The sequence below is a fragment of the Lonchura striata genome, chromosome 3, assembly GCF_050655825.1.
Source record: "Lonchura striata isolate lonStrDom1 chromosome 3, ASM5065582v1, whole genome shotgun sequence".
In the NCBI taxonomy this organism is placed as follows: domain Eukaryota; kingdom Metazoa; phylum Chordata; class Aves; order Passeriformes; family Estrildidae; genus Lonchura; species Lonchura striata.
In genome coordinates this window covers 69,289,902-69,299,300 of record NC_140705.1, presented here as the reverse complement: position 1 = coordinate 69,299,300, position 9,399 = coordinate 69,289,902, and the positions used below count along the sequence as shown (strand labels likewise).

General features: G+C 45.9%; 1 protein-coding gene across 1 annotated transcript in view; it reads right to left on the bottom strand.

Moving 5' to 3' along the window:
• Window positions 1-5,641: 5,641 nt before the first annotated feature.
• Window positions 5,642-9,399, bottom strand: part of TOMM20 (translocase of outer mitochondrial membrane 20) — a 174,461-nt gene continuing 170,703 nt past the window's right edge. The window contains exon 6 of the transcript XR_014954295.1: window positions 5,642-9,267. The gene's annotated coding sequence lies outside the window, so the exon portion shown is untranslated. The remainder of the gene's footprint in view (window positions 9,268-9,399) is intronic.

Here is a 9,399-nt window from a genome sequence, read left to right as displayed (position 1 = left end):
TCTCTCTTCCTGATGCTCAGGCGGTGCCCCTCCTCTGCAGGGAATCCCTTAGGGAGCATTCCGGGCAGGCAGAGCAAGGAGGAAATGCTCCTCTCTGTGCTTCAGCCCCATAACCTTATCTTTTTGCTGACTGCAGTCTAATATGCTAAGTAAAAAAAGTAAAAAAGGATATTTTTATCTTGTACATTCTGTCATATGAGTAGTATGTGTATGTGCAGCAATGCTGAGGAGCAATACTTACAAGTTTAGACAATAATGATATAGTTGTATTGCATTACTTCATTCTGTCCATGTGTACTTTTGGGCAAAGAAAATCACACACATCCCTTTTTCAGGCACCCACATCCCTTCTGCTCATGCTGAGCTCCAGAAGGAGGTGCCTGGTGGGAAGTTGAGTTCATATTTGATTAAAAGAACACCAGCAGCATTAATAACTGGTAGACCTGTGCTGGAGCTGGAAATTAAACTGTCTCCTCCTGCAAATTCCAGTCATTAGAGGAACTTGCCAAAGGCCAGGGCTTGCATATCGCTTGGTCTCCCAAACAGGACTGGATGAGGACCAGTCATCTTCAATAATAGGTCTGATGAAGGACCTCATGTCTTGCTTGAGGAATGGCCATGCCAGTGAGCTTGCCGGGGCAGCTGCTGAGGCTGCTTGCACAGCTGCCACTTGCTGCTGATTCAGGGGTCTTGCATGTGTTCCTGGGAGGTGTCACACAGGCATCCTTCAGCAAGCCTCCCTCTAACACGTCTCAGCAGTTTCCACCTGCAGCCCATCACAATAAAGAGCACCAAGGAGCTGCCTCTGCTCCATGGTCTACTTGCACTTCCCATATGCCTCATGCAGCCTCAGAAGTGGATGACTTTTGAATGGTGTTGATCTGGGATGGGTTTCACTGGCTGATCCAGAGGCAAGAGGACGATCATCTTGATCATCCATTTTCCCTCTGCCAGTTACTATTATTGCTAACTGCTGTTCCACACACATTGTAATTAAGTGGAAAAAATATAGACCAAATGAAAAAGAGTACAAGCCTCTCAAAAACATCTCTGCTTTAGTTGCAGCCTGACTCAGCCTTCAATTAACATTCTTACTTAAAATAGTTTTGTTATACAGCTTTTGTTGAATCTTACATAATGGCAGACCAAATCACCACCCCAGAGCACCATGCTGAAGAGAGGAGCTTGGCCCTGGTTTCCGGAGCAGTGTCTCATCTTGTCTTTGATCCAGATGGCCTTGGGCACGAGCTGGGTGAGCTACCAGAGGAGAGCATGCAGCACACCTGCAGCTCTGCTTTAGAGGTCACAACGAGCTGGTGCTGTCAGCAGAAGTGGTCCCATTCTCCCCCACCCCAGCTCTTGGTTCTGCTGGCGCTGCCCTCGGCATTTTGCTTCTGTGGCTGCTGGAGCAAATCTGGCAGCACCAACAGCTGCAGTGCAACTAAATCTGCTCTAGTGCCATCATCCTGCTGTGCCAGGGGTGCTTCTGCAGAGAAGGAAGCAAGTTGGGATGCGTGGCTGGGAAGGGACCTCAGCAGCAGCATCAGTTTGGAGCTGCTGCAGAAACCCCTCATGCTGTACCCACAGGCATCCTCCCATCAGCCACCAACAGCTGTGACAACCCTCCCCAAGCTGCCAGAATACACACTGGAGAGGAGGGAGGGACACATGGACCAGCTGGGCTTCCCAGGGGCACAGGGCCATGCTGGAGATGGGTCTGATTTCCTGCCAGGACCTGAGGAGTTTAAGGGCTGGGCTCCATATTCTGCACAGCAAGATGAGCCCTGCCTCCATCACCAATAATGCTAATGTGGGGAGACCCCTGCACGGGGCTTCTCTTCACTGTAGAGGGGTGTCCTTATCACTCAGTAGCACTAAAAAAACTACCAGCATGATTTTTTTGCTGTTGTTCTTACTGGGTCTATGTCTAACAAGTACAACACTAAAATAAAACACATGCGTGCATGTGTGTGTGTGTGTGTGTGTGTGTGTGTGTAAGTAAAATGGGAGTTTGTATTACAGTCTCAAAAATAGGTACATGTAATGCAGGTATGAGGTGAAGAAGATACTCCCATGTCAACTTCAGTATGGGGGCTACTTTCCATTTGAAGCCATTGCTGTCAAGTTTATGGCTCCACAAATGCTCTGTGGGATTTTGAGAACCTTACCCTGGGACTGCACCATGCTCATGAACCAGGATGGTGATTCAAATTGAGAGAGAGCTGGGAAAAGAAGGAGAGAGGCACATCTAAACCTAGTACCACTCACCACTCCCAGCCTCAGTAAGCCAGTGATCACAGGGGAATCATAGTTCCTGCTGGGGGCAGCTCTGCTAAGTCACTGAATTTTCACTAGAGCAGCATTTGCCCTGAGGTGATGATGCACTGCACTGCTGAATGTGAGGTCAAGCAGCCCTGCAGCTGACAGCTCACTCCTGCCTCATCCAGAGGACCACTGCATCTGCTTGGCTTAACTCAGAGTCCCAGCCTGGCCCACTGAGAGAGCTGAAGGAGAGTTGCTCTTGCCAGTGTCCCCCTGTCCCAAGGAGCTGGGAAAATTCCTAGGGAGGACATGAAAATCATATAATGGGCTCAGCTCCTCTTCTGGGAGATCCCGCAGTGGCACTCAACCTGGAAAGAAGTAGGTTAATGCAAGCAAGGCCCTTTCTTGTGAATTTTGCTTTAGACTAAGAGTTACGTGTTTTGGCAGACTTTTTGATTAATAGGTCAGCAGGGTGTGGAAACATACTCTAAAGCTTTCTGCATCCTTGCACATGCTTCTAGTTGCCGGGGGTTTTGCCTACTGCTTCACTTGGAAAGGTTTAAAAGAACATGCAAATCATAGGCAAAGAGTAGAGATAGATTTTTGTGCATACTTTTGGCACAGATTTTAGCCATTCCTTTGTCATTTGTGGAACAACAGTAAGAACACTTACTCAGCTGTATGTGATAAGAAAATACCAGTTTCTCTATTTACAAATGGAACAAAAAAATCACATCATAACCTGCTACATGTACCTCCAGGTAGCATGCACAAATGTCCTTAGAACTTTCTTTGTCTCAGAATAAATACAGGACAAGTGGGAAGAATCTGGACTTTTTCACATCTTCTTCCAGAACCAGCATTGGTAATAAAAAGATACTGTTTCATACACTTCAAAAAGATGTGAATGTTTCTTCATGCTAGGCTTCCAGAATCAAACTTCTACACTTGAAATATGAGAAAAATCATGTGAGCAAAAGACTAAGAAACTCTTTTCAGATGTAATCAGATACACTGTCCGACAGACTGGAGTACTTAAAATCATTTTCAACCAATGGCATGTCAAGACATGCCTGCTTTGGACACTGTTAAGACATCCAGCCCCCATATTTTACATACCCTCCTAATTACATTCATATGTTCGTTTCATATTTGACCTCTCTCTTGCAGCAGAATGCCAAGTAAAGCACTTCACCTCCTAGGTCTCATATAGGAATTAAGCTGGGTGTGTGGAGGATTCATGATTGTTTTATTCCTCAAACACACACCAATAAGCAGTAAACTAAGTAAAAACATTTGAAAACCCACCTCAAATGTGCACCTTTAAATTTAAAGTACACTCTGGGTTCTTTCTCTTGGCCATGTATTTTGGATCACTTTGGTGTTCACACCTCTAATGCTTCCTCTTCATCTGGCAGCTCACCAGCTATCAAGTTTCAGCTTCTCTTTATTTGGAGGAAAATATTATTTGCACAAAAATTGCAACATTCCAAAGTGAGAAAGTGGCTCATCTCAGTTGTTAGGACTTTTGTCAGTGAATCTGGGAATGGCTTTACATGAAACCCCATGGAAACATTGACCAGAAGACACCCGCTGAGAGAAATACAGTGTTTTCTTCCCTTCCCTAAATTCCCTAAGAAGACAAAGCCAAAAATCACATCACTGTCAGCAAGAAGAGGATTGGAAAACCTGATTAATGTGATTGCTTGGTGTGAAATGTACATGCTTTAAAAGCATGTTATCAAACTGAAAAAGATCTGAAGGCACAGTGATTCCTAAATGGTGGCCTTTGGACCACTGTTGTTGTTTTGGTGAAGGAGACAGCGGTGGTGCCAGGAAGAGCAAGGTGAATGGCAGCCTGCACCAGAGTGCATTTCACTCCCAGCTTGTTCTCAGGCAAGACAAGGCTGGATCACAGACTCTCAGCCTTCAGCACATCAAGATTTCCAGATCCCAGACAATACATCTGCGATATTTTGGATGAACTGTGCCTCCTGCATATTTTGCTTGGGCAGTCAGGTTTAAGTACCACACTGCTGTGCTCTCCTTTCTCACTGTTTTTGCAATCTTTTTTGTGGAGAAAGAAGAATAATCCTTATGTAAAAATAATAGTATTGCAGACCTAGACAGCAGATGGTGTTATTAAATACCTGGGCAAAGTCTAAGGTCATAATGCTCTAACAATTAACAAGTTATATTGTCTATCACTTAATAGGTAACCTCCTGGTGTGGGATGTTTGCAAGGCTGAGCAGACTGGCAAGTGGTATCTTGTCCAAGCCCAAATAACTCTTCCAGTTAAACAAATATTTGACAACCATTCTCTTGCCTAAATTTGTTGCTACCAATGTGTCAGATAAAAATAATATGATTCCATTTAATCTCCTAAATGATCCCTTCTTTAACCGACTACATTAGATTTTAACTCGATGGTAACAATTTGAGTGCTTATTGATAGTTGCCGGGCATATAAGATAATTTATAGGAGCACAGAGAGACAAATCCTTAGGGAATGTAAATCATTGTGATTCTTCTGCAAAGTATGTCTCTGACTGGCTCCCCAAGGCACTGTGCCCATGAGGTGTGCTCACCAGCCAGCTTTTGTTGTCCACAGAGGTCTTCCACCACGGTACATGTTTTTTCCTACTCATAGGTCCACTGTCCTAGGGATTCACACATCTGTCTGTGTTGATAAAGTTGAAATTGAACCTTTGTAATATGTGTCAAGGCTGTTCTCATTGCATGATCTAATAAAATTTTCAGGCAGAGCTCCATCTAAGGATTAATTTCATATTGTAACAACTGCACTTCATCACTATTTCCCTTGATATTTGCCTAACCTTCTTTGAACTTTACCTCTCAGCTGATGGGTGACAATTTCACTTCTTTAATGGCACTCCCAGGTGTGAGAGAAACATTGTCTATCTGCTCATTTACTTATTTTTTCCTCAGATGCTTCTTTTGTGCCAGTATCTCTTATCTGGAAGTTTGCCCAGGCTGGGTGCCCAGGCCACCCTGTTAAACATCCACAGCCATTCCTGCCAGTCCAGGCTATATCTTTGCTTGAGCAGAGCAGCTAGATCCTGTTGGCATGCCTGACTGTCAGTAGGGCTGCTCTCCTGAAGTGCAGCCTTTTCTTCTGACATTGCCTTCTTTTAGAAGCACGGGCAGGAGCGCCTGCATCACATTCACAGACGCAGAGCCCTCCATCATCTCTTCTGGCCCCTCAAAGAAACCATGCACCGCTCTTTGAGCCGGATCCTGGCTTTCATTTAATTATCCTGTAGTGGCAAGATGGGAGGCTAAAGAAGAGTCCTGTCACTGCCAATAGTTTCACACAGTACTTTTCCTCAACAGTAATTGCTCTCCTGCTAGGATCCATGAACTTGAGAACAAAGTACATTTTATTATTTACAAGGGTTAGATGACAAATACAAACAGATGGTGTGAAGATGACTCCTAATGCATAGTGATCAAGGAATTTAATATTCATGGGTAAAGGCCTGGAAGATTAAGTAAACAGATTCAAATGTGCAGGGGATAGTATCTCCTAACAATGCATAAAGTCAGCATGGCCTCTTTTGCCCTTTTACCGCTTGGCTCAGGGCAATTAACATAAGGGAAAAGACTGGCCAATTTTCCAGTCTTCTTCAAGCATCCAACTTGAGCAGCATCTTTATAAGGAAGCCCTCAGCAGGAATTTTTTCAGGGCCAAGAAAAAACCCTTCTGTTTTGCTGTCGAAGATGGCTGCAAAGCCTGAGCATGCTCCAGTCTGCTGCAGCTGCCCTTATGTAAAGCAGTTTTACCTGAATGACAGTGCTGTTTTGGCTGGGACTGGTTGGATGACTTATGATTACTCACCGGAGCAAGGGTTGTGCCACTGGAGTCTCACCACACCACTTTGCTGCTAATGATACTTCTCGTGGCAGAAGCTGGGATTTCATTTTCACATGCAGTCATCTTGCAGAGGCAGTTTCAACACTGATGAATATTAGGAGTCAGGTCCTCAGTATGAATCATCCTGTCCTTCCAGATGACTTTTTCTTTCTGTTGTTTACATCAGAGGCAGGGAATTTTGATGCTTTTTTGTGCCTTTTACTAAAGGAGTGTTTCATATTGGAAGCAATTTCCAAACTCTCCTAAGTCATCCTTCTGTATATTTCCTTTTGTTGTTGTTTTTTGTCCTGTGCTGAATACACATCAAGAAAGTTTAAAGCAGGGGGAAAGGTTTATTGATCCATGTTTGAGCTGGATTGTCCCAAAAGTTTGCTCTGAAACTTTGATTTTCCTTGTCCAGATCAGGTTGTTGAATAAACAGATTCTGTGGGATTTGGTCATCCCATTGACTTAGATGATCACTCAGCCCCAGAAAGGTGTGCCCATGGAGTCAGTAGCAGGACAGCAGCTCCAAGGTATCTGTCTTCCTGCCTTCTCTTGAAAAAGCCCCTTGCCAGTGCAATAGTCAGGATTCCACAGCCTGCAGAGAGATGGGGGAAACTAAAGGATGGGATAGGGCTGGGCAACAGTTGAGCTCCAAGCTGCAGTATGCAAAGGGTGGTGGAAAGCTGCCCTTGAATGTGGGGAGGGGAGCTCTGCCGCTGGCACTCCACCACTCTAGCTCCAGGAGGAAAAATGATACCCCAGACTCAAGAAAATTTATTTTCTTATTTATTTGCTTTATTTTCACCCTCATTCAGTAGCTGTAGCCACCACAGTTATTCTTATGGCAGCCCACCAAATTTCTGAAGACATCAGGCACCTCTTTCTTATGATCTTGCTGCTCTGCCATGCTTTCTCCACAGCATCTGGCAGCATCCTGGAAATGGTATCTGGTACCTGAATCTTTTTAAAGGCTGTCATGTGAGGAAAGGCGTGTTTATTGCCATGACTCCGAGGCTCAGATTGTCGGAGGAACCAAACTGCTGCAAAGTAAGTCAAGCTGTTCACAGCAGCAGGAGCACAGCATCTCTGTGTCTGGTATCCTCTCAGAAATTTGCCAGGCTCTGTGGATGCATTTAGTTTATATGGCTATGCAAGCTGGGATAATGCCCAAGATACGCCACAGAGAAACCTGCCCTGTGAATAAGAGCTTTTGTTAAGATGGATCCCATCTGTACATGATTTCATCAACTCCATGAAATGTACACGACATTCATATGGTGAAATAGGCAGAGTCCCTGTTCCAAGAGAGAAAAGGCCTTCTGTCTGCTTTTCCACAGGAAGCTGTTGCCATAGGAGGAGGTGAAACCTTCTGTGATGCTGTTGTGCTCTTAGCCACAGGATGGAACAAGAACTGTGACCATACTAACATAGTCAGAAAAATAATGTGCATGGGGAGGCATCAAAAGCACACCCAAAAAATTGGCATTGCCCTCTCCTTTGCCTTCTTTTCCTTAAATATGGAGCTGCTTAAAGCAGCATAAATACAATTCAGGCCAGCTAACAAGCAGTCCACAGTGCTGAAACACTCCTGCCGTCCAAGCCAGCTCCCTGCCAGCGATTTAATTTACCATATGTTTGGTGTGGTTTTTGGCAGAGTCAGCCTGAGGATTTTTTTGGGCAGGCCTGCTAAACAGTTTTTCCCTGCCTCCACCCAAACGTGAGCAGGTCCTGTCTGCCACCGTCATATTGCTGTGCAGGGTCAGCCTGGCTGTTTTGGACAAAATTAGTCAGAGGGGCCTCTGGAAAAAAGCCCAAAGAGGGCTGATTCATTTTCCATAGTGTTTGTATTAAGGACACAGTAGGAAGATGACTTCTTCAGCATCACGCCCAGCCGCTGTTGTAGCTGCTTTTCCCATCGTGCAGTAATACCTCCAGGGACCACTGCCATGATCACTGTGTGCTTTCTTGCTGGAGAGGCAGCTTGAGGAGGCTGCAAACGGCAGCAAAGGTAGATCCCGACGGGAACGGGGAGCCCCTGCAGAACCAGCCGTACCCAGCAGCAGTCTACCAATAAAGCATTTCTGCAGACGCCTCATTTTTCTGGTTTGCTTTCTGTTTCTTTGCTGTGAGCGGCTGTTAGGTTTGCAGAGGAAGCTGCTGAGATGTGAGCCAGCTCTCAGTGCTGTCTCTGCAGCCTGAAAGCCCAGGTCATGCTCTCCCCATGGGTGGCAGCTCAGCCGCCCAGTGCAATGCTGCCAGGTAAGAAGGCTGACAGCTTTCCCAGGGAAGGAAATGGGAGGGTTGGGTACACGCTGGGAAGGATTAGCTCACGTGGGTGCCAGTAAGGAGCAAACCTGGCAGGATTAGGACACTTTTCTCCAGGCATTGGATCTAGTGTCAGGGGTGGCTTGCTGCAGCCTGTTTGTGCATCACGCTTCTGCTGCCTGTGGCAGGGCTGCCGGGCTAGGGCACAACCAAAGCAAACTGTGGCATGGAGAAGGCTGCTCTGGAAAGCCTGCCCTGGTGCTAATGTGCACAGCTGCAGCAGTGCAGTCCTGCCAGGTGGGATGGAGGTGCTGGGCAATGCTGGAGCACTGCACTGGGGTACAGTACCCCTTGTCCCAGGATGCACTATCCAGGCATACAATCTGGCTGGTGTCATCCAGCTAGGGCCCAGGACAAGTCTAGCTGACCCAGAGAAAAATAAAAGGGAATTTAAACACACTTCCCTGTCTTTTTTAAAGCAGATCCCAGAAGGTGGGAAGGTGTACCTGCCTCTTTCTTTCCTGCCCCATGTTCAGAGCACATATTCCCAGGGGAATAGCAGTATTTGACAGGTCATGTTAACCTAGCAGAGGAGCTTTGCAAAAGAGTCACAGGTTGTCTGTTCAACAGACACTGTTCTTTAACTTGCTGACCTCAGGGAACAGCCTTGCCAGGTAAGCCCTCCAAGCAAAGATGAAAAACCCAATAGCCTGCAGGGCTACGATTCCTCCCTCCCTTTCGTCTGAATTAATTAGCCAGGCAATTCATCCCCTCTGGAGGAAGGCATTGGGATTTGGTCTTACCTCTACGTTTCTGTTCTGTGAAGCAGCGTGTCTGATCATCCTGATTCACCCTGGAACTGAGATGTGGAATTTGGCTTGATACCCATTGGAAGGAAATTTAAATATTCATGCCTATAGCAATTTCTTTTGCAGACTACTCCAGCAAGCCAATGTGTTCCAGCTGGGATACCTGCTGTGCACAGCATGGG